This window comes from Rattus norvegicus, chromosome 14 (genome assembly GCF_021556685.1).
Source record: "Rattus norvegicus strain SHRSP/BbbUtx chromosome 14, alternate assembly SHRSP_T2T, whole genome shotgun sequence".
Taxonomy (NCBI): Eukaryota; Metazoa; Chordata; class Mammalia; order Rodentia; family Muridae; genus Rattus; species Rattus norvegicus.
Genome location: NC_141547.1, coordinates 656339 through 673238, shown reverse-complemented (window position 1 = coordinate 673238; position 16900 = coordinate 656339). Strand labels below are relative to the sequence as shown.

At 35.7% G+C, this 16900-nt stretch overlaps 1 pseudogene; it reads left to right on the top strand.

The window, feature by feature from the left end:
• Positions 1 to 3056: 3056 nt before the first annotated feature.
• Positions 3057 to 12525, top strand: LOC134481889 (vomeronasal type-2 receptor 116-like; annotated as a pseudogene).

Here is a 16900-nt window from a genome sequence, read left to right as displayed (position 1 = left end):
TTGTTGAAGATATTTACTGGTCCATTGAGCTGGGAGTCTTCACTCTCTTCTATACCTATTATCCTTAGGTTTGATCTTCTCATTGAGTCCTGGATTTCTTGTATGTTTTGGACCAGTAGCTTTTTCTGCTTTACATTATCTTTGACAGTTGAGTCAATGATTTCTATGGAATCTTCTGCTCCTGAGATTCTGTCTTCCATCTCTTGTATTCTGTTGGTGAAGCTTGTATCTACAGCTCCTTGTCTCTTCTTTTGGTTTTCTATATCCATGGTTGTTTCCATGTGTTCTTTCTTGATTGCTTCTATTTCCATTTTTAATTCGTTCAACTGTTTGATTGTGTTTTCCTGGAATTCTTTCAGGGATTTTTGTGACTCCTCTTTATGTGCTTCTACTTGTTTATTTATGATTTCCTGATATTCTTTCAGGGATTTTTGTGTCTCCTCTCTATGGGCTTCTACTTGTTTATTTATGTTTTCCTGTAATTCTTTCAGGCATTTTTGCTATTCCTCTCTGTAGGCTTCTACTTGTTTATTAATGTTTTCCTGTGTTTCTCTAAGGGAGTTCTTCACGTCTTTCTTGAAGTCCTCCAGCATCATGATCAAATATGATTTTGAAACTAGATCTTGCTTTTCTGGTGTGTTTGGACATTCCATGTTTGTTTTGGTGGGAGATTTGGGCTCCGATGATGCCATGTAGTCTTGGTTTCTGTTGCTTGGGTTCCTGCGCTTGCCTCTCGCCATCAGATTATCTCTAGTGTTACTTTGTTCTGCTATTTCTGACAGTGGCTATACTGTCCTATAAGCCTGTGTGTCAGGAGTGCTGTAGACCTGTTTTACTGTTTTCTTTCAGCCAGTTATGGGGACAGTGTGTTCTGCTTTCGTGTGTGTAGTTTTTCCTCTCTACAGGTCTTCAGCTGTTCCTGTGGGCCTGTGTCTTGAGTTCACCAGGCAGGTCACTTGCAGCATACAAGTTGGTCTTACCTGTGGTCCCGAGGCTCAAGTTTGCTCGCAGGGTGCTGCCCACAGGCTCTCTGCAGCTGCAGCAACCAGGAAGACCTGTGCCGCCCCTTCCGGGAGCTTCAGTGCACCAGGGTTCCAGATGGCGTCGGTGTTTTCCTCTGGCGTCCGAGATGTGTGTGCAGAGAGCAGTCTCTTCTGGTTTCCCAGGCTTGTCTGCCTCTCTGAAGGTTTAGCTCTCCCTCCCACGGGATTTGGGTGCAGAGAACTGTTTATCCGGTCTGTTTCCTTCAGGTTCTGGCGGTGTCTCAGGCAGGGGTCCTGCCGCTCCTGTGCCCTCGATGTATCCAGTTTTAACATCCATTTTGTTAGCCTCTGTCTTTTTATTTGGAAATTGAGTCTACTGATATTGAGAGATATTAATGATCAGATATTGTTATTTCCTGTTATTTTGATTTTGTTGTTGTTGATGATTGTGATGGTGTGTGTTTGTGTGTGTGTGCTTTTTATTGCCTATTTAGAATTACTTACTTTCTGTCTTTTTGTGGAATGTATTTCCTCTTCTTAGGTTGGAGATTTCTTCTAATTATTTCTGTAGAGCTGTGTTTGTGGAAAGACATTGTTTGAATTTGGATGTGCCTTAAAGTATCTTGTTTTCTCCCTGTATGGTGCAATAAATGGAGCACTTTTTGTTTGTAGTAGTCTAGGTTGGCACCTGTGTTTTTTTAGGTTGTAATATACCTGACCAGGCTCTTTTAGGTTTTAGAGTATGTGTTATGAAATTAGGTGTAATTCTGATAGATCTATCAGATCTATCACAGGTTGTATGTTACATCACCTTTCCCCCCTTGCGGCTCTTAATATCATTTCTTTGTTGTACAGATTTAGCCTTTTTATTATTATGTACCCTGAAGATGTTTTCTGGTCCAGTCTAATTGTTGTTCTATAGCTTCTTTCATTTTTCATAGGCATCTTTTTCTTTAGGTTAGGAGTATTTTCTTCTATGATTTTGTCGAGAATATTATCTGAACCTTGGAACTATGATTCTTCCCTGTCTTATATTTCTGTTATTCTTGGGTTAGGTCTTTTCATGGTATCTCAGAATTCATGTATTGTTTGTGTCAGGAACTTTTTAGATTTACCATTTTCCTCAACCAATAAATCAATTTCTTCTATTGTATCTTCTACGCCTAAGATTCTCTCTTCCATCTACCATATTCTATTTTCTGATGTTTGCTTCTGTTGTTCCTTTTCTATAACTTAGGATTTCAATCTCCAAGATTTGCACTTTCAAGCCTTGAAGAGTTTTATTGACTTCCTTCACCTGTCTAATTGTGTATTTTCTCTATGTCTTTAAGAGATTTATTTGTTTCCTCTTTAATGACCACTATGTATTTGGTTGTATTTTCCTATATTTTAATAGATTTTTTAATTTCCTATTTAAAGACCTCTATTATCTTTAGAAGACTAGATATAATTTAGTTGTGTGTGTGTGTGTGTGTGTGTGTGTGTGTGTGTGAGAGAGAGAGAGAGAGAGAGAGAGAGAGGGAGAGAGAGAACTCACAAATGCTCAACTACTGACTCAATGTTGCATGTGTTGCCCTTCTCTATATTAGACAATGGAAGACATAATGTCCACGATTCAACTCAGAGTCTGAATGACATAGGACATTTATACCTTTCTCAACTCTTGTCTTACTATGGAAGTTCTGATGAAATCCATTGTGTTCATACATATAGACACATGATCTGGTCTGAGTTGCCCAAGAAAAGATTGTCCCTGGGAATAAAAATTTCATATACATTATCATTCTATGGATATGAATGAAATCATGGCACCTGAAAATAGAGAAAATGATCTTCATAACATGTTTTCAGAAATGTATTAATGAAAAGTTTTCAGACCTCAGATGTAGAGCTTGAGGCCAGAATTTTTCCATTGTATCCAGGGAGCATGGCAAAGGGAACTGTTGAATATAACTAAGTGGATTTCCAGACAGCAATAGCATTAAAACAGACACAGAAATATGTGTGTGTGTGTGATGTTTGTCTGCATAAGAATCGGATTTCACACCTGTTCCATCCAAGACCCTAGCAGACATGAAGAAGCTGTGTGCTTTCACTATTGCCTTTTTGATCCTGAAATTTTCTCTAATCTTGTTCCGTTTGACTGAACCCAGTTGCTTTTGGAGGATAAAGAGTAGTGAAGAGACTGATGGAGATTTGCGAAGTGACTGTGGTTTTGTTCTTTGGCATTTGAGGAACCTACTGAAGAAAATTTTTATAATCAACTTATTAATTTTAGGTAAGTCATTAACTTCATTTCCTTATTCAATGTCATGAATTAAAAATATGTAGCTGTGTACACAAACTGTGGGCTTCTCTCCTGATCTTTCCCCTGTACCTTCAGGAGCCACTGAAAATTAATTATCATGTCAATCACTATTTTAATACTTTCAATCGTGTGACAGTTTAGTTTGGCTTTACAGCATTGGGCTCCAGTTGAGAAAGCTGGACAATGAGTGACACTGGATTCTATCTGTTGCCTTTTGATGGATTTCATATGTTGAAAGGTGTGTCTTCATCTGCCTTGAATTCACAATCCTCATCTTTGGCAAGAACTCAGTATGAAGAGACTATATCACTGCCTATCTTCAGTTGTTGCCAAGTATTCCTGTATGAGCATGCATTTAAAGGACTTCATAAAAATATTATCTAATTTGGTTTCTAACAGTTGGGAATACATTCATACATTGAAATGTGTGTGTATGTGTGTGCGTGTGTGTATGTGTGTGTTTGTTTGTATGTATGTATGTATGTGTCTACCACACATGATTATATGTATAATATTACGTATATATTTAAGATTATACTTACATTTTGCATTTAAAATTGTCTTTAAATGAGCCTTCCTGCCATTCCAAAGTTGGCACTGAATGTGGATAAAGTGTACCCGGTTTTATATTATGGTACCAGAATAATCTTTTTGTCTAATTGTACACATGCCTAGTCACGGATTAGGCTTATTATCTGTATTAGATAGGTGGTCAATATTTCTATTAATTAGTGAATAAATATAACAGCACAAATCTAGGAGAGTAAATATACTTCGTGTGGATTATTAGCTAACTCAATATATCATCAGAATGAGATGCTATCATTGGTGACTGTAGATCATGAGGGAATGAGTTCTGAAATCACTCAGCTTTTAGCTAGTTAATGTGTATGCGACTTCTTTTCTTCATGAATGGAGATTTCCTGTTCTTTTCTGTCTCTGTCTTTCACCCCATCTCTTATTTAATTTTCATGTCTTTGAGATTTAAAGAATATGTTTTCCAATTGTTAGCCATAGCACACTGAACACTTTGATAGTGATGGTTGCTTCACATTATTATTCTTCTGTGTTAGGTCAGTAGGAATTTCATTTCTGATGTAACCTGTATCATCCCACACCTAATTGGGAAAATATGGAAATTCTCATTAGTCACACTTTTATAAGGCATAATAAGGTTTAAAATTACAAGTGTATGAACAGTGTCAACATACTTTTCAGGTTTAGAAAGAAAAACTTAGCTCCAAACTCTTAATTAAAAAGTGCATATTTCAACAGAAGAGCATGTTTGGTGTTTTTATTCCTAATGAGAGGTAATTGCAAATAGTAACAGATGAACTACCAACTGTGCTTGGGCAGATGAACATATTTCATATGGAAAAATGATCTCTATGCTCAGAAATCACTTACAGGATATCAAAGAATTAGAAAGACTGAGTTGTTAAGATCGATCCAATATGTTTTATTTCTATTTTTACAAAATTGACATAGTAAAAAACACTAAAAGATAACATTAAATTGATGTGCAAGAGAGCCTAAAGGATAATATTCTGGTTATGTGGTATATTGTATCATTTCATGCATTTTGAAATGGATGAATATATTTAAATGAAATATATCTTAAAAAAGGTTTTCTGTTTGATAAATATCAGCAGTTGAGAATTAATACCGTGCTTTAAAAGCATCATGGAAATATTATTGATAATTTTTCTCACTGGGCATAAAATTACCATTTTCCTAATGGTTAACTTCAAAGACATTTTTCTATTTTGAAATGTGTAAAATATTCTTACTGATAAAATAAATTTCCTCCTAGAAACACTGGTAATCTTTTTAAGTAAACTGATTGTTAGACAATATACACAGTTAAATAATGCATTTTGAATACTCTCACTCTTTGTCAGTTGGTATCATATAATGGATTTTGAATATATTTCCTAATGATTATTTTTTAATATTTTATGCTCTTTTACTATGCTTACTTACCAACGAATACTTTGTATGTTTTGGAACAATTTAGTACTCCACATTAGATATAGGACTCTCAGTTTTTGATATTATTAAGTATGTGTTAATGATATTATTATGGTATGAAAGTATATGAATATAAAAGTTGAACAAAATTTTTTGATGTTTTATTCTCAAACTACTAAATATTAAATATTTGAATTGTAAAATACATTTATATAATGAAAAATTTAAGGAGAATGTCTTATTTCATATGTGGTTTAAGCCATGCTTTTGATTTAAATATATCTGTGGAATTACGACTCCAGGATTATTTTATAGCACTCTTACTCAATAGGAGTGTAATCTAGTTCAAGGATGGCCTTCCAAGATAAAACAAGCTCCTTATTGATTTTCATGAATACAAAATTCATCATATCAGAGTGCCCTATGTCTATGAATTCTTACATTGTATTCAGCTCTAAAGATCTCCAAATTATGAAGCTTATTTAAAGACATTTAGACATTTCAAGAAATTTAGCATGTCTCAAACTACAAATTTTACTGCAGTTGAAATTGTATGTTTCAAACATCTATCCTAATCATCACTATGTTTGGTTTTAGAATATCAGCAAGAAAATATGAGTGTTTTCTGGTAATGTTTTTTGCTACTGATGAGATCAACAAGAATCCTGATCTTTTACTCAACATGTCTTTGATATTATCCCTTGGTGATAGATAGAATGTGTGAAGATACATTGGGAGTTCTGGATCAAATACATTCACAACAAAACCATAGTTGGCATTTTATTAATTATATCTGTGGACTAGAGCACCGTTGTGATATAGGTCTTACAGGGCCATCATGGACAACATCCTTAAAACTGGCAGTTCATTCCATGACTCCAAAGGTAAGAATGTGTGACACTGGATGAATTAACAACTTTTACCTTTCATTTACATGTGCGTACAAGAAAACTTGTGAGCATACATTTATGAGTGCTCTGGCACACACACACACACACACACACACACAATTAAATTATATATATTGTATATAATTAAATACCCAGATCATCTATTTAATGAGCAAACAGGGAAAACTGTTTTCTAGAATATTCAGACTTCTCAGGAATTGTCTTGAATCTAATAGGAATAATACATGATCTTTCTAGCTTACTATCCTTATGGTGAATAACATTATTTGTATATAAGTTTGAACACTATAACAATTATATTCTCATGTGGATATTTCATCCTCTTTTATATACTTTAGGCTTTCTTTGGACCACTTAACTCTAACCTAAGAGACCATGAGCAGTTTCCCTATGTCCATCAGATAGCAATCAAAGACACATGTTTGCCCCATGGCATTGTATCCTTGATGCTTCAATTTGGATGGACTTGGGTAGGACTGATCATCTCAGATAACGACCAGGGTATTCAGTTTCTCTCAGACTTGAGAGAAGAAATGCAAAGGCATGGGATCTGTTTGGCTTTTGTGAATGTGATCCCAGAAACCATGCAGATATACAGGACAAGGGCTAAGATATATGATAAACAACTTATGACATCGTCAGCAAAGGTTGTTATCATTTATGGTGAAATGAACTCTACTCTAGAAGTCAGCTTTAGAAGATGGGCATATTTAGGTGCACAAAGAATCTGGGTCACGAACTCACAATGGGATGTCATCCTAAATAAAACAGATTTCAGCCTTGATTTCTTCCATGGGACTGTCACTTTTGCACACCACCACAGTGGAATGACTATATTTAGGAATGTTATGCAAACAATAAGCACTTCTAATTACCCAGTAGACATTTCTCAGTCTATGCTAGGGTGGAATCATTTTAATTGCTCAATCTCCAAGAATAGACAAAGCAAAATGGATCATTTTACATTCAACAATACATTAGAATGGTTAGCAATGCACAAATTTGACATGGTCCTGAGTGAAGAAGGTTACAATCTGTATAATGCTGTGTATGCTGTGGCCCACACCTACCATGAACTCATTTTACAACAAGTAGAGTCTCAGAAAGTGTCAGAACCCAAAGGATTATTCACTGACTGTCAGCAGGTAAAGTTTCTTATGCTTAGATATATCAGTGTGATCTCTTAAATGGCCCCTGAATAATTCATGGATATTTGTCATAGATCATTCTCACACTGGAAAGATTTCTACATTACAAAACTCCATAATGAATCTTTTACATGGATCTATATCTATATCTATACATTTCTATATATCTTACAGGGACAACATATAATAGAAGATAATACATTTTTATGAATATTAGTGAGTTTTGTGGGAATGTGTCTCAACATTTTAAGAAGTGAGTTCAAATTGGAGCCAAGAGTTTTATCATGAAGGTCTTAAGTGATGACTAGAATATTTTTCTTAGAATAATTTCTGAATTGTTGCTACCTATGATGTGATTAATTGTTATTAAATTAACAATTAGATATAAAACCTAAATGATTAAGACTGTATATTGTATTAAGTCAATGTTTATTTCATACATGTATATTGTATGTACATGAAAGATCCCCTACCATTCTTTCTTTCCACAACTTCAAGATATTCAGACTTCCCCTTCATCTCACATACATGGGTTTGTTTTCAACATTTTTCACAAACATGTACATGTATGCAAGAGCTCATACATACACACAAATACACATACACGTGCACAGGCACACACACACACACACTCACTCACTCACATACCATGTTACTTGTTCTCTGGTAATCATTTTTTAGCATATTTTAACATTGAACATTAATACAAGACATATTGATTTTTTTTTAAAAAAAGATTTATCTACTTTATGTATGTGAATACATTGTTTCTGTCTTCAGACACATCAGAAGAGGGCATCGGATCCCATTACAGAGATGGCTGTGAGCCACCATATGGTTGCTGGGAATTGAACTCAGGACCTCTGGAAGAGCAGTCAGTGTTCTCAGAAATGGGCTGAGCCATTTCTCCAGCCCTGAGCAAAGCATTCATAGTTTAGATAAATATTAATAATTATAATTCACAACTTCTATTCTCTTGAGGCTCATTTTTTTTTTGATTTTGCTCTCTGGAGCCTGTTAGAGTTAGGTTTTTTTTTGTTTGTTTGTTCTTCTAGTGTCTTTTTTGTTATGTTTTCTTTTTTGTACATTTTTAATAAGCAATAAGTAATACATTGAAATATATAACATATTTTAGTCGTTTTTATCCCAATCCCCCTCATCCCCCTCTCCAACTGACAACCTTCCTTTCAACCATCCACTCCTCTTCTTTCCATACTTAGCAACCGGGTTTCTTTTAAATTTTTATTTATTTTTTATTAACTTGAGTGTTTCTTATTTACATTTCGAGTGTTATTTCCTTTCCCAGTTTCCAGGCAAACATCCCCCTAATCCCTCCCCTTCACCTTCTTTATGGGTGTTCCCCTCCCCATCCTCCCCTCATTGCTTCCCTCCCCCCAACAATCACGTTCACTGGGGGTTCAGTCTTAGCAGGACCAAGGGCTTCCCCTTCCACTGGTGATCTTACTAGAATATTCATTGCTACCTATGAGGTCAGAGTCCAGGGTCAGTCTATGTATAGTCTTTAGGTAGTGGCTTAGTCCCTGGAAGCTCTGGTTGCTTTGTATTGTTGTTCATAAGGGGTCTCGAGCTCCTTCAAGCTCTTCGAGCTCTTTCTCTGATTCCTTCAATGGGGGTCCGTTCTCAGTTCAGTGGTTTGCTGCTGGCATTCGCCTCTGTGTTTGCTGTATTCTGGCTGTGTCTCTCAGGAGCGATCTATATCCGGCTCCTGTCGGCCTGCACTTCTTTGCTTCATCCATCTTGTCTAAATGGATGGCTGTAAACATATTGATTTTTATAAATCAGTGAGTTATACTGTATTTTGCTACATATTATTTTAAAAAGTTGTCTTTTCTGAAAGTCATTAAATTTTAGAAGACACCCTCAATTTGGCATTCCCTATATTGATATGTGTATGTAATCATCTAATGTTGCATCTCATTTAGGTGTCTTCCCTGCTGAAAACCAGGGTATTTACTAACCCTGTTGGAGAACTGGTGAACATGAACCATAGGGAAAATCAGTGTGCAGAGTATGACATTTTCATCATTTGGAATTTTCCACAGGGCCTTGGATTAAAAGTGAGAATAGCAAGCTATTTTCCTTGTTTCCCACATAATCAACAACTTCGTACATCTGAAGACTTGGAGTGGGCCAGACAAGGAACATTGGTGGGTAAACCACAATTTTTAATTTTTTCAGGATATCAAAATTTTAAAACATGTGGCACTGCTGTAACAGCTCTGTGGTTACTGATACTCCTACAAATGACTCTCCTAAGTTACAAGCATCAAAATTTGATAACTCTCAACTTCATGTAAATTTGGCCATAGGGATCAAAGACCTCTGGATGCCATGTTTGACTGCATTCAAGTGCCTGTTCACCCAAGATTACAACTCTAAATTTAATAATGAGAAAGTTAAATTTATTAAATTTATAGAAATATATATATTAAAATCTTGTGACTACATATAAACAATGGAATTTCCTGATTCTGTGTGAACAGATTTATAACCTAGTTAATACAGATGTATTCATTAACAGAAATACTTCCACAAATTTAAGGTTTTCTTTTAAACTTAGAAAAACTTCATTAATTTTATGGGGGTTTTATATAACATGCTTTATTCATATTCATCAAACAACTCTTCCTTGATTTGCCCTATGTTCTCTCTTCTTACAATTGAGTGTTCTTTTATTTTTGTTTATATTTATTGAAAGAGAAAGTGATGCAACATAAATATTTCTTATGGATTAATCAGGTTAGAAAGGAAAATTTTAAATGGCTACAACCTAAAATGTCACATAAATAATATTACATGATATATTAAATATTGTTTGACATTCAATGCATTTCAGGACAATGCAAAATAATAATGAGCATTAAATTGTAAAGTGATGTTGGTTACCAGTGGAATATGTATATCCATATCTGTTAATATCCTATATGTATATCTATAAGCATATCTGTTAATGATATACATATATGTATACATTTTATGTATAATTACATAAATATATTCCCTCAGGTTCCATCTTCCATGTGTAGTGCGACATGTACTGCTGGATTCAGGAAAATTCATCAGAAACAAACAGCAGACTGCTGCTTTGATTGCGTTCAGTGCCCAGAAAATGAGGTTTCCAATGAGACAGGTACATGCTAGCATATACAAGAAAATTGTTGAATTAGAATACCTTCCCTTTAAGAACTAGAAATGTGATATGGCATAAATGGAAACTGAAGACCTAATATCTCTGTTTTTCTGAACTTATTCAGTTAAATAATATCAGCTTCTTTTTGACCCAGCAAATAACCTGCAGTATCTTCTACAAACTACTCATTTCTCTCATAATACAACGGATACTGCTTTTATATTATGCAGAAAAAACTTAGGGGACATACAAGTGTAACAATTTTTTAAAGAAAAGTTTTAGGCATAATCTATGCATCTGTTTATTTTTCTCTGATGCTTTGCACAAAGAACATTGACTATGTGATCAGTCCACAATCTTTCCCTCTATCACTCAGCTTAGTACCTGACAAGACCAGATGGTCTGGGTAACTGTTGTCCTTTAATGAAATATATTTTAATAGCTTACATGGCTTAAAGAATTAAACGTTTCTTTTCAAAGAATTAGGATAAGAGTCAATATTTCAAGAATGAACAAGAGATGCGATAGTGCTTATCATTAATCACAGTCTAAGGAAAGAAGAATGAATGTCAATATCCATAACCTTCATGCTATATTCTTCAATATGCATAACTTTGAAATGTGTAGTTGGAAAGAAAGAGATCGTACCACAACAGGAGGGGACTGCATAGGTCTATGAGACATACAGCTTCAAGAAGGACAATATTCCTTTACACAAACAATATTTGCATGAGGAATTATATGTTCTGGTGTCTAGGTATAGATATAGACAAAGGGCACAACTTTCAAAGCACACAAAGTACATAATGCATTTCACCAACTGGCATTGATAACAATGTCTGCATATTGCCCATATCTGTGAGTAGTGAATTTATTTTTTGAGAAATGAAATAATCTGAGATTATGCATTTTATTATTCATCACATTTAAAAAATTTTTTTCATAAATTTTTTTTCTGTTCCACTCCTTATGATGGTGTTTTGTTGTTCCATCAGAAAGCATAGGTTAATTAAGGGCAACTTTAAATCAGTGTTCCATACAGAAATAAGGAGTGGAATGGATTCTCAACACCAAAATATTTATTGATTTTCTTCTGAATAATACAAATACATAATTATTAACTATATGATTATGGTATCTTATAAGGGTTTATTTTTGTTTGCCAGCAGATATGGAACAATGTGTGAGGTTTCCAGATGATAAATATGCCAACTCAGAGCAGACCTACTGCCTCCAAAGAACTGTGTCATTTCTGGCTTATGAAGATCCACTGGGGATGGCTCTAGGCTGCATGGCCCTGTTCTTCTCAGCCATCACAATTCTAGTACTAGTCACTTTTGTGAAGTACAAGGATACTCTCATTGTGAAAGCCAATAACCGCATCCTCAGCTACATCCTGCTCATCTCTCTCATCTTCTGTTTTCTCTGTTCATTGCTCTTCATTGGACATCCCAACAAGGCCACCTGCATCCTGCAGCAGACCACATTTGGAGTGTTTTTCACTGTGGCTGTTTCTGCAGTGTTGGCCAAAACAGTAACTGTGGTCATGGCTTTTAAGCTCACTACTCCAGGGAGAAGGATGAGAGGGATGCTGGCCTCAGGGACACCTAACTTGGTCATTCCCATTTGTACCCTAATCCAACTTGTTCTCTATGGAATCTGGTTGGCAATATCTCCTCCCTTTATTGACAGAGACATACAATCTGAACATGGGAAGACCATCATTATTTGCAACAAAGGCTCAGTCATTGCCTTCCACTTTGTCCTGGGATATTTGGGCTCTTTGGCTCTGGGGAGCATCACTGTGACTTTCTTGGCTAGGAACCTTCCTGACAGATTCAATGAAGCCAAGTTCCTAACATTCAGCATGTTGGTATTCTACAGTGTATGGATCACCTTCCTCCCTGTCTACCATAGCACCAGAGGGAAGGTTATGGTAGTTGTGGAGGTCTTTTCCATTTTGGCTTCTAGTGCAGGGTTGCTCGGGTGTATCTTTGTCCCGAAGTGTTATGTTATTTTAGTTAGACCAGATTTAAATTTTCTTCAGAAGTAAAAAGTTTACTACTTTTAAAATATTAGATAATACTCAAAATATCTGTTTTGCTTTGTCTTAAAAGTACTCTCAATCATGGAAAAATTTTAAGTAATATATAAAGATAGTACTTATATCACAATATAGCACTCCCTAAAGTAATACCAGTTAACAGGTTTTGGTGGAAAACATTACATTCATGAGCTCACAAACCTATTAAAATAGGACATTCCTATTGATGAATGGTTTCCATCACTTCAGCTTGTAGGAATATAGGTAAGAAATGGGTAGTTTATGTATTTACATTTCAAATGTTGTCCCCTTTCTCAGTCAGTTTCCCCTCTGGAAAGCCCCTAGCATGTCCCTCCTACCACTGATTATATAAGGGTGCTCCACTCACACACCCACTCCTGCCTCTCCACCCTGGCACTCCTCTATACTAAGGCATCCAGCCTTCACAGGACCAAGGGCCTCTCTTTCCACTGATGCCAGACAAGGTCATCCTCTGCTACATATGCAGCTGGAGCCATGATTCCCTCCATGTGTACTCCTTAGTTTGTGGTTTAGTCCTGTGGATTGTTGGGGTCTGTTTGGTTGATATTGTTGTTCTTCTTATTGGGTTCCAAACCCCTTCATCATCTGCACTCTTTTCTATAATTTCTCCTTTGTGGACACCATGCTCAGTCCAATTGTTTGCTGCAAGCATTTGCCTCTGTATTTGTCAGGCTCTGCCAGAGCATCTCAGGAACCAGCTATATCTGGCTCTTTTCCAGCAAGTACTTCTTGGCATCAACAATACTATCTGGTACATTTACACATGGAGTACTACTAAGCTATTAAAAACAATGACTTGAAAAAAACCCAATAACTTCATGAAATTGGATGGAACTAGAAAATATCATCTTGAATGAGGACACTCAGTCACAAAAGAACATACATAATATGTACTCACTGATAAGTATACATTAGGCAAAGAGCTTGGAATACTCAAAATATAACACACAGACCTTATGAAGTTCAAGAAGAAGGATACCAATGTGAAGATGCTTCTGTCCTACTTAGATGGCAGAAACAAAATAATCACCAGAGGTAGAGTGTTAAAGAGACTTGTGAGGAAGAGAGGACAGGGAGAGGAAAAGGGAACAGAGTACCAGGTAGAGGACATGTACAGAAGGTCAGTAAATTGAACAGAGTTGTGTAGCAATGGGTGATTGAGAACTGGGAGAAGCCAACATAAAGTCACAAATGCCAGGAACGCAAGAGACTCCTAGGACCCATTACCTGAAATACCTAATAAAGGGGAGAGAGAACCTGTAGAGCCCAAATCCAGAGGGTAGGCACAGTCTCCGGTTAAGGGATGAGATACTCTGCTAGAGCCTGACCAATACAGATGGTGATACTCACAGCCAACCATAGGACTGAGCATGGGGACCCCAATGGAGGAGTTAGGCGATGGACTGAAGGAATTAAAGAGCTTTGCAACCAAGTAGGAAGAAAAACAATATCAACCAACCAGACCTCCCAGAGCTCCCAGGGACTAAATCATTAACCAAAGAGTACACATGGAGGAACCCATGGTTTCAGCGACATATGTATCAGAGCATGAACTTGTCTGCCATCAATGGGAAGGGAGGCCCTTTGTCCTGTGAAGGCTAGATGACCCACTGTTGGGGAATGAGAGGGCAGTGAGGCAAGAGTGGGTGGGTGTGTGGAGGAGCATACTCATAGAAGCAGAAATATGGGATGAAGGTAAGCCAAGGGGAAACTGGGAAAGGGGATAAATATTTGAAATGTAAATTAACTAACCAATAAAAAATTTGAAGTAATAAAAAACATTAATTTGGTTTACAGAAATAACATTATTTGGTTTTCCTTTAGGCTCCAAGACACCAGTAGTTAAAGGTTCTTATTCAATTTACATTCAAACACTTTTTTGTTTCTGTTGAGTATTTTAAGGACAATTACACAGGTGTTGGTTATCCCAATGTCATACTTGACACAGTTATAGAATATTTGTATTCACCCTAGGCTTTGTAGTGATTCAGCAGTTTTAAAGCTGGGTAGGACATGGATTTTCTTTTCTCTCTTGGAAGATTTTATAACACCTTTAGTTAAGCTGAATGATGTTCCCCAGGAAGGAAACTTCCTGGTCAGGTACAGCCTAGTACTTCTATGTCCTGAAGCTGAAGTGTAGGGTGCATTCACTAAAAGGGCATAAGTTCTTGGAGTCATTTAAGATGAATGGTCACAACACAGTTTTCACAGTATTTTCAATTCCCCTATACAATGACTAGAAATATGATTTCTCATACATGATACTGAAATATATGAAATTCATCCCAGGCTGTGGATCTTGGGCAATTCTTATCAACCAAAGTAACACAAATTCTTTGAATTATTTTGTGTGTATGTGTATACTTTATACATGGAATTTTAATTTTATTTTTAATTCCACATTTTCAAATAATATATTTTCTTATTTCTCTTTTGCAAACTTTTCCCAATCCTACCAACGAACTGTGCAACAAATTTCATGTTTCTGTCTCTTTAAACTAATCATAAAGTGAAAATCATAACAATCAAAAACATTATGACAAAACAATGCTCAAAAAATGACATATACAAGAAGCCCTGCACAACACACACACACACACACACACACACACACACACACACACACACACACAGAGTAGTTGCAATTTTTTTATGTTCGTCACTTAAATTACAAGGTATGGTCATTCCTTGAAATAAGGTGCTCCAATCAATGGCACTCTATTGTATAAAACATTATTACTTTTGTAACAATTATAAATTGTAAACAATATCTTTTGTATGGGTGGGATTTTGAGTACTCATCCCCCTCTATATACTGAGATATTGCATTTTTGCCCCTATCTTGTGCATTCTCCTATGTCTTTATGTGTTCATATATCCATCATTCCTTTTGGATCTGGATGACACTGCTTTCTTGAAAGTAATCTAGCATCTCTGACTCATAATATTTCCATATACTTTTTCTCTGAGATTTAAGTGGTTTCTTTGTTCCATATTCCTGGACATAGGCATTTTCCTGTGAACAACACTTACTTAAGTCATGATATTTTCAAAGGTCAGGCTGGTGCCCAACTACAAGTTGTATCTCTACTGAATAACAGTATTGTGTCAGAATGTACTCTTTATAACTCAAAAGAAAAGGAAGATAGAGAAAGAAGACAACCTGGACCAACTTCTTAATGATTCTTTTAGTCCAACATGTATAGTTAAAAGCAAGCGATGGCTCTATATATAAAACATCCTACAATGAAGACTTAGAGAATATTGAAGAAATTAAAGGAAAAATCTTGAAATTGAAATTATGAGGAGCTTATACAAAGTATACTACAGGTAAACAATTTATATATGTGAGCGGTGTGTGTGTGTGTATTATTTATACTCAAAGTTTTTATCTTTTACTGTGATAAAATAAATAATGACACCCTTTAGCTACAGTGATTAATATGTTCACAGCCTTCAATGACATTACTGTAATCAATGCTGTATGTTAATCATAATACAACTTTTTCACTATAATTTACATGGAGTTTTTGCACATGAAGTTCAGGGTCCTTATACTATATGTTTAATATGAATCTTGTCATCCTTTCATATACAATGTCCTACTCAATATGGCACCTAACATTTCAAATATGCTCAGAGTACATTGCAATGCTGAGAAGAAATTAGTAACTCTGTGAGATCCAGCAACAATGTGTCATGCTATCACTGTGATCTATACTCTGATTATGTTCACTCATGTTTCCACTTTCAAATCAATTTCTTATAGTGCTTTAGAATTCTATAATTTTCTGAATCCCAGCTAAGACAACATAACTCTTTCCAGATGTCGTAGTTTCTATTGCTGTAACAAAAACTATGGCCAAGAAACATGGAAGAAAAGCGTTTATTAACCTAAGTACATCAGTTGACAATTCATCTAGAGAAGCAAAGGGAAGAACTTGGATGCAGGAGCTAATTAAGAGTCTATAAGATGCTTCTTACTGCCTTGTTATCTCCGGTGTCTATGGTCCTTTTCCTTATGTCATCCAAAGCAACTTAGCAGAAGGTGACAATGTCCTCAGAAATTTTGGCAGTTTCACATTAATAATTCTTTAGGATCATACCTTATACAAGTACATACAAGTAAAGATGATGAAGGTAATTCCTCAGTTGAGATTCCTATTTCCAGTGTGACTTGGATGTGTAAAACTGACAAAAATCAAGGATCACAGCTTATAATGGAAATAACAATAGTATCTCTAATAGAAAACGATCATCATAAAAGGAAAAACACTCATAAATGGATTCAATCTATATCCTAACTAAGTGATTGGTGTTACCTTGGAAATATTGTTCTGCC